The following is a 27872-nucleotide window of genomic DNA, read 5'->3' as shown; positions in this document are numbered from 1 at the left end:
TTCTTCAGCTGAGCATGCTGAACCAGGAATCTGCATCCATGTTGCCTATGTGCTTCCATCCTAAAGAACACTGCCTGAGTGACACCTTGACAAAGACAGCTGTCCTTTAGGTACACAAGGTGGGACCACATATAAGACGCACCCTTCATTTTACTTATTTTCCATAGCAGCCTTGCTGCACCTGCTTCTTCACAAAACAGTTATTGCAGCCAAGCATCTGGCTGCTAAAGCCATGGCCCAGAATAAATTATTCTTTCCAAGGTATGGACACAGGTGTTATCAACAGGTAAAATGGCACACTTGATGCCTGGTCCTCTGAAACAGATTTGTCCATCAATAAGATTGAGCTACCACACAGTCTTCCATTAAATTTTCAGTTCCTTTCCATTTGAATTTTAGGTATGAGTTAATGGATTAGCCCTGCCACTTCCTGCACTATTCTCTAAGCTGTCTTTCTGAAATGCAGGGGAGGCCGATACCAGAGACAGATGAGGAGAAAAAGGAGTCTGACAGCATGACAGACACTTAGTACCAGCATGACTGATGGGAAGACTGGGTTGAGCCACAGAGCTATTAAGGCTGCATGAGACCTTCCTATGTGGGTCATCTAGTCCACACTGCTGCCTTAAGCAGACACAATTATATCAGGCTGTGTCCAGTCAAGATATGAATATAAAGGAAGGAGATTCTACAGCCTCCCCACGCAGCGTGTTCCAATGTCTTAGTACTCTTGTGATTATTTTTTTCTCTAATATGTTACTTTATTTTTTAGAACTTATGTCCTGTTGCTTCCTGTCCCATCACAGTGCACCTGTGCAAAGTGCTCCATTTCACTGTGCATCATCCAATCAGACAGTGCTAGACAGCAACAACACCTCAGTGTTTTCTTCCTTAGACCAAATACAGCCTGTTCTGTCTTTTTCATAGACTGTGGGCTCTACAGGACCACGCCTCTCACTGATACCTGACTGGATTTACCCAAGTGTCTAGAAGGCAGCTGAGGTACCACTCTTGCACATTACAGTATCCCATCCCTGGACTAGAGACCCCTGTGCATGGTGCAGTTATGAAGCACATCCATGGACTACCAGCCACTTGTGTCCTTCCTATGCACTGGCTCCTACAGAAGAGTGGCAGTGGTGACAATAAGCCAAGGCAAAAGCCATCAGGTTGATGTCAGAAGGGGTGAAAAAGCACAAAGTTGATTTTTGTAGTATTAAAGTTCACAAAAACCCTTAATCTTTTCCTTTCAAGGGAAGATACTCCAAAGCAACAGAAAAGCAGCTTTGCAACTATCAGGCTCTTAGTCTTCATGGGACAATCTGGAACAAATCTGAATGATCATACTCCAACTTTGAAAATGCTCCTATAAGCTGAACATGAAAGATGCCAAATAATCATTATTCTTTCTGACTACTCCTTCCAGATGTATACACATTTTTCTGTGCATATTCTTGCACCTGCCACATTTTTTTACAAAACTAAGTTGTAAAGGAACCAATTAACTTGAAGTGTTGAGTATCATTTTTCCAAGTAAGTTAATGCCCAATTCAATACCTGGCACAGCTTGCTTTGTCCAATGGATTATTAAAATCTTACCTCTGAACTGAAAGGTCAGAAGGGAAGTATACATATAGATATAAAAAGGATGTGACAATTACACAGTAGTCAATAGTCTGAATCAATCCTACTATCCCAGTTACAGTATCCCAAAACCAGCATTCAATGTTTATTTTTAAATTAAAAATCATTATGTGAAACAAGAAGCCAATGTGGCTTCTACATTAACTTGGGGAGAGGCAGGAGTTCATCATATACTTGAGGCATAAGGTTGATGTAGTATGTTTTTGAAATACAATTTCAGAGGCCCAAGAAAAAAAATTATCTAAAATTCAAAATATATTAAGGAAAACTTGTGAAGTTGAACTTAAAGTGCATCAATGAGTATACCTCAGCTGTTCAAAGTATAACATCATTATAATAGTTGTTCTAGAACTGAAAATGCATACTACAAAAATTAATAAACATGTATAATCTCATCATTGAGACTTTTTTCAGGATTATTTATATAATCCATCTGAAGAAAGGTATTAAAGGTCTTGTGTCATTTTTCTGCCATAATTCAATGAACTGATTTCTACCAAATAAGGACTTCTTTGTGTAAATCAGCTATCAAGGTTTAGTAGCCTATTTAATTGTCTAATGCCCATCAAGAACTCATTTAAGACAGAAAAGTGAAAGCTGTTTCTCCTTTCTTTCAAGTACTCTTTCCTTGTTTTCTAACACCAATATACAAGATTTGCACTGAAGAACTCTTATCTCCAACTTGTTTCTGCCCAGTGAACCCGCACCATGACTTGTGCTGAGCAGGTGTTATTGCAATGCTGCAGTTAAACAAGGTATTTGAGCTGGGAGTACTCACCAAGAAAGTTATGAAATGTGGTTTCCCACTTCTGACAAAAAGGATCAGACACTGGTTTTAAAATTTAAAGAATATGATTCAGAAAACACATTTCTGTTCAGAACTGAGTTGCCTTTGAGGTTAAAAAAATATTGAACTTACTAGTCTTGAAGAGCTGATCAGTGGGATAGCTCTATAAAACTTTTAGGACCTCTAAAGGAGATGTCACTTTAAGAATCACAAGTATACAGAGTACTCTTGATGATGGTCCCAGTAGTTTGAACTGTAATGCTTTTATTTTGTTGTGGATTTGTTTGCAAGCCCACAAATGTATTTCCTGGCTTAGAATTTTGTAAAAGCTGTTTTTTATCAGAATTGATTAGTAAAGAGAATGTAAATCTCCTTTCTTCCCAGTAATAAGACTTTCATATTTAATTTTTCTCTAAAGAAATTTTACTAACACAGAAGCCCTGGGATAAAAAATTTAATTTTATGGTTATAAAAGACAACAGGGGAATTGAAAAACCCCTTTGGAGTTCAGTCACAAAAAGGAAAGATTCAATTACTTTGAAAATCTTTAGAACCACAAGACAGAAATATTACAAGTGATGAGCCAGACTGGGGGTCATCATCATCTGTAATCCCCAATGGCATTTATTCCACAGCTTGTGTTATTATTCATTTAGAAACATAATGAACAGCAAGCCACTGAAAACATGAGGAGATAACTGCACTTAAGGAAAGTAAGCTCTCTCTTAATTATTCATTAATTGAATAAAAGTAAATGTTAACTACAGTAATATTTTCATTGTCTGTCTAGTGTTCACTGGCAAAACTGAACTTACTGGAAAATTACGGTTTCTGAATAAGTCTATTTATATAAGATCCCTAATGGCAGTATATTATTTTAAGGCAAATATGCAAATAACAGTGCTTAAAATACATTTTAATTCCATAAAGGTTAATAAATATATAGGAAAATACTCTGATGTTATTTAAAGCTAACTATACTTCGACAGAGAGAATCTAACTCCCACTATTTTATTCACTATTGTTCTACTAATTTTAGTCATATACTCTTAAGATACACTATACAAATATGAGCCACATGCAATTGTTTATGTTCACACTCCTTCAAAATGCATATCTGGTATCAGCATTAAAACAAAACCAAATCATTCACAGGCAGTCACTTCTTTCAAATATTTATTTCAATTGCTATCACATACACTAATGAAAGTGTGACAAAATGAATTAGAAACATTTTTGAATCAATCTTCTACAACTGACTGATTCCTCTGAAGTGATTTGTACTTGCACACACAACCTACATTGAAGTCTAAATCAATTTATCTTTTGAGGAGATTTCATCTCCCCAAAAGATAAACATCATAATATAAAATTTCCTTGAATAAGACTCATACAGAAATTATTAACAGCAAAGGACTGATCATTCCTTGTTCAAGTACTACCTTCTGTAACTGAATTCTCTGTTTATTGTTGAAATACATTCACCATATATAAAAAAATTCTTTCTTAATGTTTCAAGTTGGATTACTTTTTTAATTTACTCTTCACCATATTAAATGACCTATTATTTCTTTCCATGACCCTACTTGTTATATCCAAACTAACAGTAATTCTTCGTTATTTTTCCAGATGCTTAAGTATGTCTTCATGTGCAAACTGTGAAACTTAGCCCCAGACACCTGAGGCTATAATTATGTCTGACTGCCATAATACTGCAAAAAGGCCACAGATTAGTAGTTAACATGCAGTATATATAAATACACTAGGATAAAAGACTTTTAACTATGAGTGCAATGATGACTGATTCAATGTTATATCATGACTCAAAATTGAAAACTTATCAATTAAGAACAATGTTGGTATTTCATTTCTGTATGTATTGTTCAATGCTTGTAATCATCATATCTTGTACTTCATTGACCAATAAACCATCAATAAAATTGAACTCTCCTTATGTATGGAGCAATATTCTATTTCAAATACATAGAGAAAAGGGAACAATAACTCAAAGAACATCACAGTGCTGTCAATTAATGTATTCTAGGAATCATTTAAAGGATTACCCTAGGCTATTTAATTAGTCCATTAATAAGTAGTGATTTATCTGTTATAAATTGATTTCTCCTCTCTACACTTAACCAATCTTGCCATTGATCTGTCATTCTGCCCTCAAATGATTTCAAATTAAGTTTTCACTGCTTAGGAGTCCTAGTACAGAATTTCAAGACCCTTAACCTAACAAAAGTGTCCTAGAATTCACTAAACCCAAGTCTCTGAATGAAGGATTACTATTAACTAGAAAAACACAATACAAAGCAAATATAAAATCTGTATCTCTCTTCCTTTGGTGACCATTTTGAATTGTGTAATAAAACAGCAGGCTTTGTTAACTATGGATAGTCTTTAGATTCTCTGTGCTGCTTTATCTGAGTTGCTGTAATTCTTTGTTCTACTTACAAGAACTCAGTAGTAAGAACATGCTGGTGGCAAATACTGCCTTATGTTCTGCATTAGTCAATGAGCAGGCAAAAGAATCCACCTCCACTGAAAACCATGACTTTTTTTTTTTTTAAGTCTAATATGAACCATTAGGACAAATAAGCAGGATTTCAGTTTTCTGTTCAGACTCTCAAAAGCCATGTATTCAAAGGGAACTGATGATATTGCTCATTTGATATGGCTTAGTCTGACTGATTTTCAGATTAAATATATTTTCCTGCAATAGCGAAAGGGGTAAGAAATCTTAAGTTTTGCAAGCTGAGTTTCATTTAAACTGGAAAAGCAACCAAAAATTATTGAAGTGACACACTGTTGTTTTCACAAACTAATCAAATAAATGTTCCCAATGCAAATTGCTATCAGACACTCAAAAGACATTACTTCTCCCTTTATTCAATAAGCTAAGTAGGATGATTTTAACAGATTTTAATATTTTACTAAGCTTCATCTGTCTCTATTATTTCCTCTATTTAATTTACAAAATAGGTGTTAACTTTCTCTCCACAATTACATAAGTACTCTAAAACTACCTATATTATCTTCATTGTTAGGTAGTAAACCATTCACACTCTTCAATATTACACACTCCTGCTTTGCAGAAAAGCGGTTAAAGGTACCTATGCCAAAATTGCAGAAAAGGGATTTTAACTTCCTGGATTTGCTGCTGATCACAAATAAAGCTAATGGAAACCTGAATGTTATACTAATTATAAACTAACCTTCATTGATAGATGCAATATTGCTTAATTTCCCAAGGTTTCAGTACAGAGTTCAGAAGCACAACCTATAGGATGCTACATCCCTCTTCTTAAACATTTATACCAAACATTCAGTTTCATGTCAGTAAACTCGTACATTGCTAAATGTAGCAGTGTGGAAAATAGACAGTGTTGATGCTACCACTCCAAAGCGTCTTGGGTGGGCACAGACAGTCACTGTATCCAAACTTACACACACCACAGATAGGTCAGCAAAAAAAGACAGGAAAGGTCCTCTGTATAGATTTCCAGTGGGGCTTAATCCAAAATCCCACCAAAGGGTTCCAGTGACAAAAGACCAGGATTTTCTGCAGTGTCTCAGGTTAAGTATGGGGTCAGGAACCAATAGTCTAGGGGCACAGAGGTGGCACAGGGGCAAGGCAAGGGGCACCTACCTATAGGAAACAAGGTAAATTTACCTGGTGTTGCATAGCACCATGGAGAAGCTTTTTTGTCTCCTCCTAAGTAGTCAGGCTTTCTTGAAGCCTGTGGCATATTCTTCCAGGGCATCTGCACAGAAATTCCCCTCATAAGCTCAAGGGCTTCCTCAGGTAAACAATATGTGACATTTGAAGTTTCTATACTTCTACAAATTTCTCCCAAATTTGATTTCCTTCCATTTCTTCTGTGCTTCTCCACAGATAAAGACTGAGGAATAATTTATCCCTGAACATCTGTCTTGTTCATAAGTCCTTCCAAAATGATGTGCCGCTGCAGCCTGTCTTGAAATAAGAAAACTTTCTTGGAAAGGGCAAAGGAAACAGGACTGATAACACAACTATAGTGGATTAAGACCCAAAAATGGAGACTAGAATAGGACATTGGGAAGAGTGCCCTCAAAGTCTTCACTGACTTCTGAAGACTCTATCAAACTTAAGTAGATGCAGGATACTGGAAAATGTGGGTGGTGTTATACTCAGCAAGTATTTTCTCCTCTCATACCAAAACTCCAGACTATGGATACAAAAACCTTTATGAAATTCTGAAAATTAGAGGACACGTCTCTAAATCACTCTGAAAGGATTTAAAGTAGTTGCTAGTAATTTAGTAAAGAAGCTTGATTGACTTATCAAAGAAAATGACTACAGTAACATAGAAGAATAGTACAGATTTCCATTGGTGCTATCATTTCTTGCATTTTTATCATATGAGTTATTTCCACTTGTAAATATAAAGGCAAAATGAGCATCAGACAGTATGTTTTCAGTGTATTGCAACATGCCAGAATCATTAAAAAAGAAAAAAAAACCCAAACAGATTAAAAATGGCTTTAAAAGTATTAATATCACATCTAAAAGGGCAACTACAACAATGCTCAAATATCAGTTTGCCAAAAACTGTGGTGGCAGAATGAAACTTACTCAGTCCTATCTTCTTCGTGCACATTTTAGCCATGCTTAACAATCTGCCTTGAACTGCAAGGAATTAACAAGCTACAAAGATCAGCTGCAAAATGTTCTGTCTCCTAAGTCACTGCATCAAGAAATAAGGCTTCAGTGGAAAGATTTCCCAAAGCTCTTCCAAAAGCTTTATCAATTCCCACAACTAGCCTGTAAAAGTTGTCTTCTACTGCCCATACTGAAACCCATGACCTGAATTTCCAGGTCACCTTTATCAGAGAGCAACAGTGAAACCAATTTCACTGACAGGGTAGTCAAAGACCTATAGACCAAGACAATTACTCAGAATAAAACTTCTATTGAAAGTCCTCATATAAAAACATTTTCAGCATTTTCTTTCAGTTTTAACAAGTTATGATTCATTTTCAGTTACTTTTTTTGTTATGCAATTAAACTACTTCTAAGTAGAATAATGTGATCATGAAGGAATTTATGTTAAAATTGGGAGTTAAAATCATCTATCAATGCACAGTGACTACAGTCCAGAAAGATCCATTGGTATTTACAATAACCTAATAAATTAGTATTTTGCAAATATAGTTCTAACTGTTTGGGATAGTTCTTAAAATCTCTTTTTTTCCTCCACTATATTTATACTCTTAAATCTGTGCGGCATTACTTTCTGCACATTATACTGAGACTCTGACTGATATGTCAGAAATCATATCCCAGCATTAAATTATGTGGTATACATTCTCATTCTTATTAAGTTAGAAAAAATAAGTAACTGTGCTATAAATTGAAGTACTTGACATCTGAAACAATCTGCATGTCTCAATTCAGTGCCTGTTAGTGAGGCATCCACACTTTATGAGCAACTACACACATGGACCACATTACAGCACTAACGCACACTTAGTGCTGTAGGTTTCTGAAGAGAGGTCTACAGGTGCAATTCAGGTGTACAAAGGAGGTGAAATGAGAAATGGCTGAGACAGCAACTGCTAAAGCAAAGAAGCAAATCTCCACAGAAGTAGCAAGAGAACCTGAGAATCACAAGACAAAAGATTAGAGAAAGGGGATCCACAGACAATATTACAGGGTCATCAAATATGGTAGAAATTAGTAAGGAGAGAAAGAAAACACATGTAAGAGGAAGACCTGGCAATGGAAAATATTGAAATGAGGAAGGGGGAAAGAGATACTAGAGAATATTCAAAAATTAGAGGGCTTGGGAAGAAAGTAAACAGGCAAGCATCCATGCAAACCAAAAGAAAGCAAAAATAAAGGACAAGAAAATTACAAAGAACCTAAGAATGATCAGAGAGTATGCACTGGCAGAAAAAGTAAAGAAAGAAACATTCTACCTGCTGACATCTAAGGTCATTAAGAGCTTCAGTAACATAGCTTTAAATATATATCTGCTTACTGTGAATTCAGGTGGATGGCAATCCCAGAAGTTCTTGTCTGCTGCAACAGAAATGTTTCTGTCCTAAGCACAATCAATAAAAATCAATTGCCTGATAATTGCTTTGCATCAAATTAAATTATGGAGGGCTACATAGCTCAGAGGGTTGGAAATGAGATGTGGAGCCTCTCACCTCTGGGTCACTGCTACAAACACAATGCAAGTCAATAATGACTAAGAGTTGTTACTTTTGTGTTAGTAAAACACCTGATTTTAAGCTCTACTAAATCACACCTTTGCTGCTTTATAACCTCAGAATTTTGTTTTGCTAGTCCCTGAACAAATCTGGATGAAGCTCCCAACACCTCTCATGTGACCTTTGTGCTGCCTGTGATTATAATTGATGCAATTCCTTATCCTTTCAATAGATTGCAACCCAAACCCAGAAAGTCTGGTTACTTTTGAAACCAGCTTGAAAAATTGAAGAATACTACAAGTTAGATTTAAAATATTTATCAATACCCCAAAATCAAAGGTATAGTAGTTCTTCTTTTAGCCAGGATCATAATACTCAAAAAATACTTTTTGAGCATTTTGATAGTCACAAAATAAACCCCAAACCCAAAACAGAAACCAAACCAACCCCCCCAGCAAAATCTCCGTCCTCACACCAAAAAGAAAAACAAACAAGACAATCCAAAACATTATTACGCTTTTCATCCCTCTTAAGGCATTGAAGCAAAAGGAAGATAATACAACTTTCTGAAAATGCTAGCTGATGTTACATAGAAGATAGCTGGTCTTATTGTGAAAGTAAAGTCTGAACAGTACCTCTGACACTGCTGACAGATAAACCTGTAAACACATGTATCTTTGAAGCCACTTATCTGATAATGGCATTCTGACTTTTACTAAAATGCATCCTGTTTTCCAAAATCTGTGGGGTTTTTTCCAATTATATACAGGAATTTTTTAATATTGTTATTATTATTATTATTATTTACTTATGCATCTTAGACTCCCAATTCAACTTCATTTCTAATTTAAGCTTCAGTAGTCAAATACATTTAGTCTGTCCTTATCAGCTCTGTGATATTCATGACTATCTCTAGCACAATTAGCAGACTGATGTGGACAGCCACATGCAGATGAATTTGCTGCAGGAATTAGAAGACTAGGACCGAATTTGCATGTTCAGGAGTTCCACAGAAAACATGAATTCTTTTTCCCTGCAATCTTATTTTTACAGTTTATTGTTCTAAGAATTGGACAGCAATTAAATACCTTTACAAGGGTCATGGTAATTGGAGCAGAGGTGGGGGAGAAGGTTCCATTTGCCAAAAGAAAAAAAAAATTTAAAAAAACTTTATTTGTTTCTATTTCCCTTTTTATATCCTGGCAGTAAAGAACGCACACCACCTCCTCTGGACAGTCAAGCACTTCATTAAACAATAAACCAAAGAAAAAGACCACTATTTGTAATATCCTTCAGTTAGTATTTACTCAAGTATACAAAATATCTGTTTTCTGGAAAGCAAAACAGCATGCGTAGTATTTTCAGTGAGGCAAACAAGTTATAAATATAGGGTCTCATTATAAAAAACTGTCTGTAGCTTCATGCTACAAACACTCTGGTTCATATACCATATATATTTATGGAATTGCTGCTCTCCCCACATTGCAGCAGAAGATTGTCTTTTGGTTAGGACATGAGGAACTGAGCTAATAAAAAAAAACCAAAAAGGCACTATCAGAGTCTCAGTACAGTTTATGTAGCACACCTGTAAACCCTTTTAGACAGAGTACAGACCACCATGGGGGTAAGAAGCAGCAATAATGCAAGAAGGTACCTTCCATCACAAATTGCACCACAGGAAGCATCACCCTTTCTTCAAGAAGGTACAACCCTCACAGCTCAGTTTAAAAAGGACTGTGCAAAACTGTGCTAGCAGCACACTGGTACTTATTTTATTCCAGTTAGAAGAAACTTAAGAGTGCTCCTTTTATACAATGGTCTAGTCACCAGAGCACTCACCTGCCTGCTGATTTCCAGGCCATGGTCACCCTGAAACCACAACTTCTTTCTAGGAAAAAGCTCTAAGCTGGAAAGGGGACCAGAGAGAGGGTTCTTCCAGTCTCAACACAGTGACTGAGTCTCTGTGTGCATAGAGGGATCAGAGCCTACAATTTGCACCAGCCTTAGCACTTAAAAGAAGCCGTATCTAACACCTCATGAGTCCAGCACAAAACATCCCAGTTTCAGCTGTAGGATGGCCGGCTTCCTTATCCTAGTTTGGGATACATTTATGCAAGCACAGAATGTACTTTCAAACACTATCTGTGGCTCTGTTTGTGCTCTCTCACCACCCACACAGTCTGTGTGAAAGGTTCCTGTCACACATGTGTTTTGAATTGAAACTGATGCTAACTCAGTGAATCAGATGTGCTCAGGCCCTGACTAAGAAGCTTAATTATTCCTGGAACTTAGGAAGAGATAAGATACCTTCAAAAATTTATCTAATTTATGACTTCCCTACTCCATGTAGACTTTCCTATGGACAGTAAGGAGCTGTACATCTTGGAAAATACAATTATTGGTGAGTATTTTCCATTCTTAAGATTGTATTATTGCCACAAAAAGCAATATTATTCTATAATACAGATTCATCATAGATGATCTTCAAATTAATGTAGCTTTATGAATGCTTTAAATACTGTTTTATGAATCTTGATCTGAAAACTTAAATGAAAGATGTTGCCACTTATACTACTATAAAAAATACTGGTCTAATTTCTCACTGTACTTGAAAGCTTAATCGTTTACACTTGTTTACAACACATTTTTTTCGCTAGCAGAGTAACTACTGAAATAATTTTTCAGCAATATTTGAAAGAATTTGTCATGATTTTTTAAACATACTTTTTATTGGTGTAAACCAGTTTGATTTCAGCTTGATTTATAATGAACATTTCATTGTGTGTTATTTTTCTAGTGCAGCCCTTAAAAAGCTGTTTCCATTCACAGGTACATTGAAAAGAACAAAAAACTTACACATAAAAAGTAACGTGCCACCATACTTTGAAAATACTTACCTCATTCACATTCACCTGCCTCCACTAAAAGATTTATAACACATCTAAACCAGAAATTGATGAATTCATCAGCATCTGGGACATTTTGATCACAATCAATAATATATTTTTACCCCTTAAATGGGTTTTCAATTAAAGTACTTTTTTTCAAAGTAATTTTATTTTTCTCATAAAAACAGTTTCTCTGCAGACTACCAGCATTAACTCATTTCATACCAGGTGCTGTGTTGTAAAGGACAATAACCTTCACAGCCAAACAACGATAATGGTATACTTAATGAAAGACATATAAAATTCATTGTGCTGTTTCACAGGTTAAATATTACAAAGTAAAACTTTCTTAGATAAATAAGTACAAGTGTAAATATCAAGCACCATTACACAAGATTAGAAGTTCATTATCCAACAATGAAGAATCTAAGAACAGCAAGAGAACATCAGTGTTAGGAATTCAGGATGGCCTGGCTCCCACAAATTCACTTTTGAACTTTCTCTTAGCTCTCAAGAAAACCCAGGGCAAGACAGCCCAGTAGCTTTCACAGAAAGTTAACTGTAAAAAGATTTATTGGATGGAAGAGTCTGGCAGGAGCAGCAGAAATGGAGCAGACCATCACCAGTCTCTCATCAGATGTTATTAAATGACACTATCAGGACTTCCTTTAAGTTTAATTTCTCTGGAAGCTGGCACTTACTAGGCTAGGGACTTGCTATAGGGAGCTGAAGTAGGGAATGTTTTAAAGAAAAGCTTATTTTTAATGCTATATAGCAAGACCTTTTAGATATAAGAAGTAAAAACAAAATTTAATAGTGTGGAATAAGACAAATGAGCAAATATATATGAAATCATGCTAAACCAGAGGGGTTTGTGGTCCATTGAACAAATACTTCTGCTGTAGAAAGTGAATTAAATCAAGTGGTGTGATCTGATTATCTTCAAGGATTATTTGTCATGGGCAAACTACTGGTTCAGGTAGGAACAGACTGTTACCCTTCAACTAAGTGGCAGTTATTGATCTTTGCTGGCACAGCCTCATTGTTACATGGCTTCACTGTTATGGAGAGGCTGCTGGCTTAATGTCTGTCAGTCTGGGAAATACAAGTAGCCCTTCCTTAGAAAAGATAAAGGGAGGTAATTTCAGGGTCTTTCATCTTTTACAGAGCTCTACTGCTCAGAAGCCAGAAGGTGTATTTTCTTTGACTATGGCAATTAACTAAATCTTGAGCTTCATACATTTTTTATGGATGGATAATATATATACCTATAAATAGGAAGAAAATTTCCAGCACTGCTGTTATCAATGGAAATACAACTTGACACAGACCTATCATCCTGTACCAAGACAGAGCCCTCAGAGCAAGGAGAAGAGACGATTCTTAGGGGAGATTATGGGGGAACTCTTTGAAAACCTTTGAGTTTTGGTGTCACTTCTGAGAACTTTCTTAATTGAATGGAAAAACAATTGCAGAGAATTTGAAAAGAAACAAAAAAGGGTTCTATAGCTTTAAGAACAGACAAAGTCCTTGCACTCTTGTTCAGGGAACTGCTTTACATAAATCTTCAAGAAGTCTCTGAGAAGCAGTATCCTGGACAGAAATCAGATAGTTATTTCTCAGGCTCAAGTATCCAGCTTGTTTTGAGGCAAATCTCAAGACAAATACACCAAGAGCTATAAATCAGAGAACTATACCAGATGCAAGCAAAAATGAAGCTATAGTAGCAGAGGAACAAGTACATGATCCCTCTGCTCTTTCCACTGCTTTTGTCAAAAAATGTTTGCTAGTTTCACAGTTCTCCACATAATTTGAAAACTGAAAGTTACAATTAGTAAAAGTCTTGGAAATTTCACTCTGTTCAGCTTTGGGGTGGGAGGAAGCTGTAGCTTAGAATCAATCAGCTTCTGTTTGTTTATACTTGGAAGCTGGTCCTGAAAAGTTTCTTCACACAGGAAATTCCTCTTCCCACGGTAAACAGCCAGATAGGTATGAATGCAGTCATAAATTATCATTGCAGAACAGCAAACACACAAATGTTGATCAACTAAAGAAGAGTGAAATCTTGTTTTGTGCCCCGCTTAGTGTAGGCAGGTTAATTCCTGGGATTCACCATTCTGAATACCCTCCATCATTACACACCCACCTAGGCTCATTGGTGCTGTGCATTTAAGTGCCAGCTGGGAGATCCAAACGCCCAATGACATCCGCGTGAGTTTGTGAGGCTCAGTGAATATGGCAGGGGAGTCAGGCTCCTCGGAGAGGAGTGACAGCACATGCCCTCCAGGGGAGCTACAAACCGCGCGTCATCCCGGACTGCCACCCCGGGAACACGCTCTGCTCTCCGGGAAAAGAGCTGACAGGCAGCAGCCATAGTTTCAGCTTTTTCCTTCCGATCTCTCCCAGCAGGTGTCACTACGATGTAGCATTGCTATAAGATCTTAAAGTAACAAACATTAAAGTAGCGGGTTCCTTTTTCCCCCAATTGGCAAAGTACCTCTGAAGACTAATTATGTCAAACCTGAATAGTCCGCAAAAATGAGCTTTGTGATGAGAGGGTGGGGAAAACTGTTAGCTGTATATCATTTCCACTTCCATACAGTTGATTTTCTTCTTATAAATTGTTATACCTCTGAAAGAGATGTCTTTAATGAAGTGGTTAATTTAATGCAATGCTCAGCATTCTCTTCTTAACAGTAATGTACACAGATGGCTGTATTCCAAACTCCATTCATCTATTTCAAATTGTTATAAAATGGCTGTTGAATTCTATTCTTTGGAGAGATAAAATATATTTGTAATAAACAACAAAATTTTCTAGCAGCTGGTTCTGAAAATTAAGGAAAAAAAAAAAAAACCCACAAACGAAAACAACAGGCGAAAAAAGGCTTTCCAAAGCAGTCTCCATGCAGACTCTGACTGTCCTACCACCCAGCGATTCTGCAGGCATTCAGACACCTCACTGTAATGTCTCAAAAATCAATAGCAATTTATTCTCTCTTTGGACCCCAAGCAACAAAAGTAAATAATACTGTCACCTGCGGTCTGCCTTCAGAACATGGTCACAAAACAGTCTTGCTACTATACCACAACCCTCCAGGGCTCTTTATCTATGCTGGCTTTGCAGATTGTATTGGCTTTCACAAGGGAGAAACACACAAGACAGCAACAAAAAGGGGTCAAGTTCCTGTACTCCAACCACCCAGGCTGCTGAGATGGAATTAAGAAAAAGGTTTGGCACCTGTCTTACTCCAGTTTCAACTATATTAATTTCATTAAAAGGGAAAAAGAAAAGAAACCCAAAACCAAAAAAGGAATATTAGAATTATGTTTTCTCATTCAATAAAAGGGAAATCCTAGAGGAAAAAATTGAAAGACAGGTTGGAACTTCAAATGTTTGCATCATTTAAAGGTACTTCCTAAATTCATTTCTTAAAAATTGGAGGCTTTGAAATTCACATTCCTTACAATGCTACTGAACATATGTCAGAATATTCAAAGTGAGCAGAATATTGACAGATTGTTTTCAAAATCATCATAATTTGTAACCAATATTAAGGAATCAATTCCCATCTCATTATAAAAGAACCAGTTTCTTTTAACTGCTCACAGTGTGAGGCATATCATCATCACAGGGACCTTACAAAATTTCAACACATGATACGAAGATATGCTCACTTAACTTCTAGTGACTCTGTGTATGTATATACAATGGACTCTTGTCTTTCAAAGGAACATTATTTAAATATGCTTGTATCTTTGCATATTAAATTGTCTTCATTGCTGCATGGTTTATAAAGCCTATATGGCACAGAAATTCTCAGCACCACCACCTATTCTGTTTCTTCTTAGAAATACTGATTGTTGTGGGTTCATATACAGTAAGTTCAGGATGCATCACATCCTGATTTAATGCAGTCCACCCTTTCTTTTGTGGCTGTTTATATCAATGAGCACAAAGTGCATGGGCTGAATACAAAGCAGGAAGTCGAGGTTAAAAAATAGACCTTCTATTCTAGTTTTCAATATGGATAGTAATTCCATGAAGTAATTTCACACTCTAAAATGATCAAATGCCAAAACTTAAAAGCACAATTCAAATACATATATTTAACAGGTCTCGTAATAACTCCCATTACAAGCCAGTCCAGAAATTTCTTCATTTCTTTCAATAAGGAAATATTAGTAAAGAAAATGGAAATTTCCAAAAGATTTTAGGTTAATATCTTAGGAGAAAGAAAAATCTGCATGGACTTTACATGACCACATGAGAAGAAATGAGGACATACTAAGACTGTTTATTTATACAAGATATAAACACTTGTCTAATCAAAGGCATTCTGAGCCAATGTTACAAGAAACTCTGGTAAAACATTAGAAGATTAATGTATTAATTATTTTAGAAATCATGTGAAAAATGCAGAAAATGTAATAGCCACTAATGTCAAGGAAAAGCAACAAAATAAACTGGATTTTATATTGAGTCATAAACTGAATGTAAAGGGAAAAAAAGCTACAAAGATTTAATTAATTACTTCTACTATAAGCCACAGCCACAATGAATGGAAATTCTACCACTGTAAGAACCAAAGTTAGGGTAGAGCAAAGACTGCCTCAACAGGAGATTATTGTTCAATTATTTCATTAAAAACTGTAGAACTTTTTAATGAATATTTAATAAGCACATCAGTATCAGAAGTCAGACTGCTAGCATGGCTAGATACTCACTCAATCCTATGCAGGCTCTTACTAGCCCCTTATTAAAAAAAAAAACTTACAGGTTATAAAGATATTTTTATCTTTAATTTTGCAAGAGTTAAACAACATATGAGTCAACAAAGCAACAGTAAAAATCAGGAGTGCTTCTCTACTGTTCCATTTGTATCTCACAAAAAGAGCATTTAATTTCATTTACTACTTACTCATTTTACATTTGCAATTCTCTGCAGGTGTCTGTAAATCCTGTGCTAACAACACCTAGTACCAGGAACACAAAATCCAGATTTCTGAAACCAGCTCAAATAATTCCAGAAATTCTTCTGTGGCTTTGAAGCATCTTCCAGAAAAGCTCTGTCAAGTGATACAGGATTTTATTGTGATTAAAGGAACAACTCCTAGTATGCCTCAGAAGCAGAGTGGCCAGCCAGTCAACGGAGGTGATGATTCTCCCCCTCTACTCCACTCTGATGAGATCCCTCCTGGAGTACTGCATCCAGCTTCTTCCAACATTAGAAGAATATGACCTGCCATGAAGATAATTAAGGGGCTGGAGCACCTCTCCCAGGACACACAGAATGTTGGGAATGTTCAGACTGGAAAAGAGAAGGCTCCAGAGAGACTTTACAGCTCCTTCCACTACCTAAAGGGGGCCTATAAGAGAAATGCAGTCACTTTTTACTAGGATTTGTACTGACAGGACAAGGGGGAATAGCTTTAAACTGAAAGGGGGCAGAGTTAGATTAGACCTTAGGGAGAAATCCTTCACTATGCGAGCAGTGAGGCACTGGAACACATTGCTCAATTCAAGGAGGTAAAACTCACGACAACTAAAACTAAAGGGAAATATGAAGACCAGAATCAGCTCAGCACTGAGGGAGACAAATTAGAGTTTTGGCATTTGAAAGGTGCTGGAATCACCTTTAGCTGTTTCTTTGTTTTTCCTACCCACTTGAACAGGTTAGCTGTATTGTGAAACTGCAAACTGAATTGCAGACCAAGTAACTGCCAAGAATGCTCAGTCACCCTAAATACACCAACTACTGACACTGCTAAATGAAATTAGAAATTTTGTTGCCTTTATGGAAAAAAAGTTAATTTAACATGCACAAACTAACTTTGAGTTAAAAACTGGAGAGATATTTTAAAATTTTGCTAATATCAGAGTGAAAGCTATGCATTAGCCATTGTGTGTTATAAACTGCTAATGATAGGTCTGTCAGTCTCACTTCAGTGCCTGGTAAGTTATGGATACTGAAGGTATTCAGAAACACCTGGAGGACAATGCAGTCATTGGTCACAGCCAGCACAGCTTCATGAGAGGAAAGTCCTGCTTATCAAACCTGATTTCCTTTTATGATCACACCTAGCTGATCAAGGGAAGCCAGTTACTGTAATATTTTTTATCTCAGTTTAGCTTTTGATACTCTCTCTCACAGGATCCTTCTGGACAAAATGTCCAGCACACAGCTGGATGAACACATCATGGGATGGGTGAGCAACTGGCTCACAGGTCAGGCACAAAGGGTTACAGTGAATGAGGTGACATCAGACTGGGGACCTGTCACTAGGGGTGTTCCAGAGGGCTCCATTCTCAGCCCTGTGCTCTTCAAAATCTTCATAAATGGCTTGGAAACAGAACTGGAAGGGATATAAAGCAAGTTCACAGAGGACACAAAATTGGAAGAAACTATTTAGGAGTCTCTTGAAGAGAGGGAGGCCCTAAAAAGAGACCTCAACAAATTAGAGGGCTGGGAAATCACCAACCATATGAAGTTCAACAAGGGAAAGTGCCAGATTCTGCACCTGGGAGAGCTAACCCTGGATGTATGGACAGGCTGGGGAAGGAGATGCTGGAGAGAAGAGCCCCAGAAAGGGCCCTGTGTATCCTGCTTAATGGAAAGCTGAACACGAGCCAGCAGTGCCCTGGCAGCCAGGAGGGGCAGCCCTGTCCGGGGGGGCATCAGGCACAGCACAGCCAGCTGGGCAAGGGAGGGGATTGTCCTGCTCTGCTCTGAGCTGGGGCAGCCTCAGCTCCAGTGCTGGGGGCAATTTTGGGTGACACAACGTTTAAAAGACATTAAGCTCTAAGAAAGTATCCAGAGCACAGCAACAAGGCTGGTGAAGGGCCTTGAGGAGCAGCCATATGAGGAGCAGCTGAGGTCACTTGGTCCGTTCAGCCCAGAGGAGACTGAGGGAGACCTCACTGCAGTTACAACTTCCTCATGAGGGGAAGAGGAGGGGCAGGCACTGATCTCTTCTCTGTGGTGATCAGTGACAGGACGTGAGGGAGTGGCCTGAAGTTGTGTCAGTGGAGGTTGAGTTTGGATATTGGGCAAAGGTTCTTCATCCAGAGGGTGGGTGGATGCTGGAACAGGCTCCCCAGGTCACAGCACCAAAGACAGAGCTCAAGAAGCATTTGGAAAATGCTCTTGGGAAAATGGTGTGACTATCTAGGCATGGTGCTGTGCAGGGCCAGGAGTTTGACCAGATGATCCCATCCAACTCAGCATGTTTTGTGATATATACATAGATAACACTCACACACACACATATGTGTGTGCATGTGTGTGTATTTCTAATAATTAACTACCATCCTCTCTCCAAAATGCTTGGAAAAAGGTTAACTCAGAACCATTGATGACATTAGTGTTCTCATTTCAATTTTATTCAGACAGGAATTTCTGTCATCATAAGGCAGGTGAGCCCTAGCCTAAAATTTAGAACCTTCTGTTTATAAGGAACTAGAGTTAACAAGAATATTTACTAAGTTTGCAATGGATTAAGTCCTTCCCTTCTAAAGAAATCTCTACAACTTGCTTCAAATACTAAGAGCTATTCAAACACACTAAGAGTTAAGAAAGTGAATCATTTTAATCACTACTTTGACAATTCTGCCAATAAGGTTACTGCTAATGTAGCCTTTTTTTTTAGGATGTAAATAAAAAGTGTTAAGTAGACTACATCTCTTAGATAACTAGTTTTGACTCATTATCAGTTTACACCAAATAAATATCTGCAATCTAAACACAAAAATTTTTAGAAGACATTACTTCACACTTTCATTAAGAAGTAAAATTGACTGGATAGGACAGCATGCTTGCTTCCAGACTTTCCCATCTCTTTTCTTAAAATCTTGCTATACATGGGTTTGCCTCCAAATGTGAGCTTACCAGAACACAGGTGCACAAGAGCAAATCACAAAATTTGGAAGCCTGAAAATACAGGATAAAATTATCAAGAGAAGGCAGCATTTTATCACAAATTTGAGCACTCAGTGAGATTTTTAAAAATGCAATACATTCTAAAAGCTCTAGCTTTTTATAATCCTGGAGTATCTTAACTAGCATAATTTAAAAGTTTGGGGAAACATTAGTTTGAAGGCTAATACTCCAAACCTAGGACTCACCAACTGAGGTCCCCTCAGCAAGGTGCAATGCATACAGATAAACCAAAATTCTCTGTACTTTTGAAACTGTTGATGTATATCCTTCTGAACAAAACTTCAGACTTCATTATACACTTCCGATAGTTTAAAACTACTTTCCTCCTGAAGTTTGACACACAGCTCCATAACTATTCCAGTAACAAAACGAGTTCACAACCAGAATTCTTACAGCAGGAGGATTTTTTTTTTTTTCAAATAAAAAAAAGAAAATGTACTATCAAATCCAGCTACTTATGCTTCTCTTTGCATGACACTAAAGTGATGTTTACAGGACAAATATAGTCTTGTGGCTTACGGCTGAGTATAAGCAGACTGCATATTGTAAGCAAGCTGTGTAGGACAGTTCATTATTTAGATTACCTGTTGTTTCCTATGGAATGATGTTGATTCAATTCCTTTTCTCTTCTTTGGGTTTTAAATATACAGAAAGAAATATTCCAATAACGAAATATTAAAAGAAAATAAAGCCAGTTTCAAGGAGTGACAGAATAATTAGAGAAACATTTCAAGTACCATGTGTTTATCATCAAAGGCAAGATCATACACCCCAATTTCAAATCAGATTTCAATAGGACACAACAAGGTAGGCAGAGTCTGGAGACATTACAGTGGCACATTGAATGTAAACTGAATGAGACACAAGCTCTGCAGAAACAAACTAAAATTTATTCTATCTTGGAATTGTAGCAGAGAAAACAAATATTAATATACCCATGTTTTTAAAAATGGCTTTTTCTTCCCTTACCTGCCATCATACATTCTTATTCAAAAGCAGGTAACTGTTTAAGTGACCCCAACTTCCATCCAAACTCATTTACACTTAGAGACTTTCTTGCTATTCTTACAACTTAACATAAATAAGGAAATCTAACTAAGTATGTTTACCTACATGTCCTATGCTACCTTAAGAAAAAATGTCATTGGTTGTACCATGTTCTGCAGCTTATACTCACTTATATATTTCACACTGCACGTTCAATTTAATTTTCTAGATTTACACTCATCAGTGTGTGAAGATGCTCAAATAAATCCCAAATTAATAGATTCTGTTTCAAATAAGGAGGCTATATTTTACCAACATATTATGAAGGCTAACCCAGACTGATTTTATTTGCTGAAGTACATGAATTTCTTTGACCTCACTGTCTTGATTTCTCTAGGACCTTACTCTGAGGCTGTAACAGATTTGTTTCATCAATGAGACAAAGGTACAATCTAATTCACTTTCTAGATTGTGAACATGACTGTTCACATAGCACACATATAATTATATTCTTTCATTGCAATAACACACATTTAAAAACTATTTTTAGTAGAAATCTATGATTTGATATGAACAGTGCTTTTTTCTTAAAAAGAAAGTGAAATTAAAATTTGCCTTTAAACAGTGCTATTTTATAAACTTATTCAATTACAACAACATTAACCTATAAAAACAATGCCTAATTTTAACATGTTCTTTGTTTTTAATATACTCTTACACCAAAAGTTACAGCAACTAAGAATTTTCAGCATTTTTCACCTCTTCTTTCTTCTTCATCTGAAAGCAGTTTATATTTGTATAGTTCCTTCATTTCCCCTCACTGAAATCAATACAACTACTCAAGAAAATCACACAGGTATATCAACCTGTTAGCTGGATTTGAAAGAATACAATTTTATAGTCCTAAATTATCCTTCAATGTGTTGGCATAAAGAAACAAACACACCTAATTTTGGTTCTTCTCAAATCTATTGACTATGAAAGACATGACACAAAAAAAATCTGCCATCCTGAACCCAAAGGAAACCATATAATGAAAAGAACCATGAGAATATAAATACCTTTTCTTAAAATAATAGTTACTAAAGAAAAACAAAATTCACAATCCAAAGGATTCTCCAGCTGGACAATTCCATCTCTCCTGCCATCATCACAGCCAAACACTTTTAAGATTAGTCCCTGCACAAAGGTGGGGGAGTTGAGCTATTCCAGCCCATCTCTGCACTCATCTTTGGCCAGAAGCTCCCTGCCTACTTAGAATGTGGGCAACAGAAATGAATATGTGCCAGCTTTAGAACTATTGTAGTTCAGTTAACATTACCTACAAATTAACTTTTAATGATCTAATTGAAATCTTAGACTCTGAACTTAAGAAGAATCTAATCAGCTGAAGCTGTAACTGGGAAATACACACAACCTAAAAAACAAATTAAGCCAAACAGCAACTTGTGAAAAAAGCAAATGTACATGTTGAGAATACAAAAGTGGAGTTGTAGAGAAATAATTCATGTACCTGAACGTTCACGTATCTTTACTGAAAGAAAATTTTAGTACAGTGAAAAGAAAATCCTAAAGAATGCCCAAAAGGGAAACACTAAGGTACCCCACAAACACAGGGCGACTTTTTTCCTTAAATGAGTGCTTTTCCTGTTTGAAGTATTGTCGATTTATGTGTTAGAAGTTTCAGCACATTTGTAAATGGAGGAGTAATGTGAAAAAACTGAACATAGCTTTTGAGACCTAGAAACTGTAATAGTTTAGAACTGTAATAGAATAGAAATCCCAGCAAGGCCAAATAAATTATAAAATAACTGTTCACTCTGTAAGAAACGTACCTGTTTCTAATATACATATAAACTACAACATATTATCAAAATTTAAGTAGTTTAAGAAGTGTAAGCTTTTGCTGCAGTAAAATCACAATTTGATTCACAACACTAATGTGAGAACAATAGCTTACAGTCAAGAGTCAGTTATAAGTGACATTAACTAATGCACATAACATGAAACATTCAGCATCTTATGCAAAAACTAAATAGATTTTGTACAAATTTGAACTGCTAAGATGGTTACTGCACAGTACAAACTCTAATGCGGGTGAGGCAGCATGCACTAAGAGGTTGATAGTGCTGAACACACAAACTCTTTAATTATATGTTTTGGTAACTAGCCAAATTAAAGTCAGATATTAAAGATCATTATGCTTTTAAGCTAAGCAGTCAAATGACAAATCATTATAAAAAAATTGAAAAATACTGAAATATTGCCAAACATTAATAAAGGTATCAAAAATCTCACTTTAAACAGCATTTCAAAAGTAATATTCTAGAGATAAAAATTCATTATTAGGTTTTTAAAACAGCAACAAATTTTGTGCAGTTCACCAATTCTATAATTCTTCATGCACTTAGTTTTCAGTTGGTTGATCTACTGTTAAGACATTAGTGGTTTTTAAAATAATTAAAGGGCTAAACAGTGATGCACAGAATGATGCATTCCCAAATCACCTTGTTTCCCCCCTTAGTGTTAACGAGGAGAAATATGTTTTTGATGCTTCCAGTGTCAAGATCAGGTGAACTGAGTGGTTTTACAGAGTACATTACTCCAACTCCTTAAGGGGCTATGAAATCACATAAAACTTGGCTTGTTATTAATAATTCATCCAGGGACTCCAAAAACCCTAAAGAATTTAAATCCTTACCATTTTCAGGCTAAATCCAGAATTCTACGTTCCTTTCTAAAAGTTGATATTCATTTAATAGATAAGTAAACGCAACAAAATTTCATCTATTGAACGAAATTTGGTTTATCTGCGGATTTGAAGTGTCACATTTCCACACATTTAGCTATACGGCATAAGAGCTATTTATGCTGTTATCACTCTGAAATGGATCCTTTCAACAGGAATATTTTACTTCAATTAAGGATTAAATTAAGTATATCCCATTAAACATATGTATGATGCAAAAATACTATGATTTGGAATTGGAACACTTAACTATAGTTAAAAAAACTACTAATAAAGCAGTTACTGTTGATACCAATTATACATAAAAACTGCAAGACTTCATTGTTCATGGTCACATAATAGATAGTTCTTACAAAATTACATCATATTAGTAACATTTGGATTTCAATGCACATGACTAACTAGATAGATAGATTCAGGAAAAAATGGCATTCAATAAAAACACATTAAGATAGGGACTAGACACTCATTTTGTAATTTACTCAATGGAACAAAATTAGCTTTGATGCATCAGTAAATCACCACGGAAAAACCAGCTTTCTCCTTACAAACTTAATTCTGGCATAGAAAGAAAGCAAGTCCACTTCAAAAGCTTAGTCTGCTCTCTGAGTAAAACAATGCCCTATGCAGAAAAAATTCTAGTTGTATGAAAATTCAAAATCCATCTCTTTAGTTCTTAAAGCAACAAGACAACACAGTGTTTTAACTGTTTTGTCCCCCCACCCCCCAAGCACATTTTGGTATTAAGAAATAAGGTATTAATGAATGGCTTGCAATTTGCAGTCAGTGTCCAACACAGATAAAAGCTTCAAAGAGCAAAGCCTCAGAGATGCATGGGCCTAAGTGGTTCACTGCTGTACTTTCAAAGTACAAGGAAGGAGGCTGTCCTTATGGCTGTATCATTATTCCATAGATACATTATGTACATACTTTTTTAGACAAACTTTAGATTAATTGGTCCTGATAATGTTGGGGAAAACAAAGAAGGTCAGGCTTTTGGGTACTGGTTCTGTATCATCTACACAGCCACTGTTCTCTGGTCTCTCATTCACTCTCTGTTCAATGTAGTAACATAGTAGCCCAGGAAGGTTGTGTTTCCTGACATAAATAAGGACAAACAGAATTTCATTACTGTCTTATGGAGGAAACAGTTGAGAAGCCTTGTCAAAAAGTCACTTGTTTCTTGGAAGATAGTTGATTTTTAAATCCAACTGGATTTAAAAACCAATAGAAGTGATCCAAGCTTTCCTTCTGAACAAATCAGCATTGTCCCATTTGACTGTAACATCATTTTTAGCAGTCTGATTTTTTAGTAACAACATACATCAGGCAGATTTGCACAACAGTTTCATGTAGATGAAATGAACAAAAAACCCAAACATTTTGACTTTCTTATCCTAATGCCCGCTTTGCACAAATGGCAAAGTAAATGAAACGTCTCCCTGTGCACAGTCTTTTGTCCTCAAAGGGCTGCCTATTTTAATTCATATCTAGAACTGAACTAAATTTCAAAAGCTGTATTCACATGAAATCAACTATTTCATTTTTTACATGTTGTAATTGTATCCAAAATTGGTTTATAGCTTTCTGTCTGCTTTCCTAGTTCAGGAAGTGTATGAACAGTTCTAAAATAATATATTTGAAATGAAACAGGAATTGATGCTGAATACATGTTGCACACAGTGATACACGAGGACATCTTAGGTTCTTAACAGAATTACAGCAGTAGTTCTACTATTACCCATGGAGAGTGCTTAATTTTTTAAATGTAATTTAGATTAAAAAGAACTACTAACTTCTTAATATTGAAAAATCAGGAATGGACAACAAATGTTGCAACTGTTGTCACTGACAGATGAAAGTAGGGAAATTCCAGGCTTTCAGAAGTGGAGTATGTCACGAGAAACATTTTAAGTCTGTCATCAAATACAATTTATACAATAAACAAGGATTATTAGTTGTATTTGAGTGTTACTTAGCATTTTTAATGTAGAACTCTACACAACTGAGAAGGAATAAACCCATCCCAGATGTGTTCATGACACAGTTTTAGCAAGCCAGTTTCTGAAAACAGTCTGCTCACTTTAATGTAAGTTATATGACTTTCCATCAGGATATTATCCAAGAACCCAAAATCTCTGAAAAAGGGAAAGTATGTTAGTACAGCAAATGTTCGCTTATTTGATATAATATTAAAATAAATGTATCATTTTAAATACAATTTTAAAGTATCTGATGCTTATTTTTAAATGTGGAATTATTTTGTCTCCATATCTATAACAAAAAAAAGCAAATGTAATCCAGAGCCTAATTCAGAGGTGCAGTTTCATAACTCCTAAGCAGAGCTGCATACACACAGAGAAAAATTAGCTAGTGTTAAGTATATGTGACTCAATAATTCTCAGGTACAAATGGGAACATAAAGTTATGGGCTAAGAAAGCTGAATTTGGACAGAACAGAAACTTTAGGAGCAGTGCTAGGATCAACTGTGTAACTGTGTCTGATTTTAGTATAACTTAAGTCTAGTATTTATTTGAGGAACGAGACAACAGAAAAAGCTCCAGAAGTACTTCTCTTGAGTTTCAGGTGTTTTATGAGATTGATGTGGCCAAAGCACCATGCCATACTTAAAAATTTTGAGTTTTAATGTTGTTTCAGAGCAGCACTCAGTACTTTTATAAGGCTGTAATGTGTTTTCATTTTACCTGTACTAAAAAAAAAAAAAAAGGATGGCTAACAGCAGGAAAGCAGCTATTCTAAGAAAGGGAGGCATAAAATGTAAACATAATGCAACAAAGAAACAAATTAAGAAACTCTCCTTTTTCTTTATTAGAAATAAGGGAAACAGATTGTGCTCATCTTGCTTAGGGCCAAGAGTCTCATTGTGTGGAATTCAGCCAGGCTCCGGTACACAGCTCACTGTGGAGTTTTTCTGTGTTCAAAAGTAAACCAGATGGGATATTTGCTTCCAACAAGATAATTCTAATGGAAAGTGTTAGAAGTACTGTAAAAGAAACTTTTCAGCTTCATCTGCTATTTCATTGTGTATAATAAGGGCAGGCAGAATGAAAAGTAGACTATGAAAACAAACCACAAAAATTTAAAAATTCAAAACATTAATCATTAACCAAGTTTTGAATTCATGTGCCTCAGAACACCAACTGCTTACATAAAGCACATAGCAGGCTAAAGCCAAATCTCAAACAGTAGCAGAGTTAGTGTGAATAAAATATCCTAAAATTATGTAAAGTGAGTAAAAAACAATCAACATAAAGGTTAGCCTGTAGTTTCATACAGCTTGAAGAAAAGATATGAAGCATGTCAACAGACCAATACACCAGGGCCTTGTGAGACCTCACAGACACAGTGTTTTTTTCAGGACCATTAAGATAATATCTCCTGTTCTTAAAGACCCCATATTTTCCAGATGAGCTACAAAAGACAAAGAAGGTAGATGAACTATAGTTCTACAGTTACAGTTTTTGATGACGTCTTATACATCTAAGATTTTTTTAAATTATTGTGTCCTAACTGTGCTAGAGTAATATGAAAGAACTGTTTACTGTAGCCCTGAACTGTTCCTGGCAGTAATCAGCTTTTTTCAACACAAGCTACACCCATTTTATCACAACAAATTCACTCTTAAAGAGAGATAACAGGCAATAAGGGCAATATTCTGTAAACAAAGTAGCTTAGACACAAACTGAGACCATTACTTCTGAGAAATAGAGTCAGTTATCATAGAGAGACAAGCTCATGGTTCAATTATCCCAATCCATTTTGCCAAGTAGAGGTACCTACCACTAAAAATTTACAGTTAAAATGGCAATATATTTTTTGGGGTTTTTTTAATCTTGCTCTCAGACTAAATACTACTCTAAGCTACCTTTTCTTCTTTAGGAATTGGTCTACACCAGACTTAAGAAATTCTATTCAGACTTTGACTTTGTCCTACCATGTTTCTTCAATCAGCCAGAAAGCAGATTGAAATGAAATTGATATGATTGGATAAAGGAAAATCAAATTTTTTCAACATTTAGCTTCAGTAATCTAATTATGAAGCTTTTAGTAATAGCACAATTACTTTCAAGTTCTGAACATATGTTTCCACTGAGAGTATTCCACAGAGGACACAGTTACAGGAAAAGGAAAAATGTAAACATAAATGTACCAAAAATATTTCAGCTTATCAGAAGAAAAAAGAAAAAACTGAAAGAAGAACCATATGCTAGAGATATAATATGATGTCCAATGTAAACCATTTTTATTTCCATCATGCACAGTCCTTTAATTTAATACCAATGAAGAAAATGGAAAATAATTTTTACATGACATCAAAGCACATTACCAAAACGTTACTGGATTGGCACATTAAAAAAAAAAAAAAAGGAAAATACACATGTAAAATTAGTATGACAAAAAGGAGCTGAGCATTATTCTTTAAACTTTGAAGGCCCAAATGTTTCCACTGCTTACACAATGGGTCTAAAAAAACCCAGGCATCTCAGTTTCTTGTGATTCTTACTCTTGTGAATTTAGCTAAATATCCTTAGCTATACACACTGAAAGTTATTAAATCTGAAGTATTAGATCTGACTCAAGACAGTTCTATTGGCTAAAATTACTAAAAAAAAAAAAGAAAAAAAAAAAGGAATCAATGAACTAGGAGTAGAAA

The 27872-nt window shown here is 35.9% G+C and overlaps 1 protein-coding gene and 1 long non-coding RNA gene across 3 annotated transcripts in view; one reads left to right on the top strand and one right to left on the bottom strand.

Moving 5' to 3' along the window:
• The window catches only part of PRKN (parkin RBR E3 ubiquitin protein ligase), a 682323-nt gene that overhangs the window by 646972 nt on the left and 7479 nt on the right, over window positions 1–27872 (bottom strand). The window lies entirely within an intron of this gene.
• Window positions 746–19084, top strand: LOC111926947 (uncharacterized). The gene is made up of 2 exons (XR_002863297.2): window positions 746–11033; window positions 16470–19084. It is a non-coding gene; the product is annotated as an uncharacterized LOC111926947 (long non-coding RNA).

This window comes from Cyanistes caeruleus, chromosome 2 (genome assembly GCF_971803275.1).
Source record: "Cyanistes caeruleus chromosome 2, bCyaCae1.hap1.1, whole genome shotgun sequence".
NCBI classification, from domain to species: domain Eukaryota; kingdom Metazoa; phylum Chordata; class Aves; order Passeriformes; family Paridae; genus Cyanistes; species Cyanistes caeruleus.
Note: the sequence above shows the minus strand (reverse complement) of the source record. Positions and strands in the feature narration are given on the sequence as shown.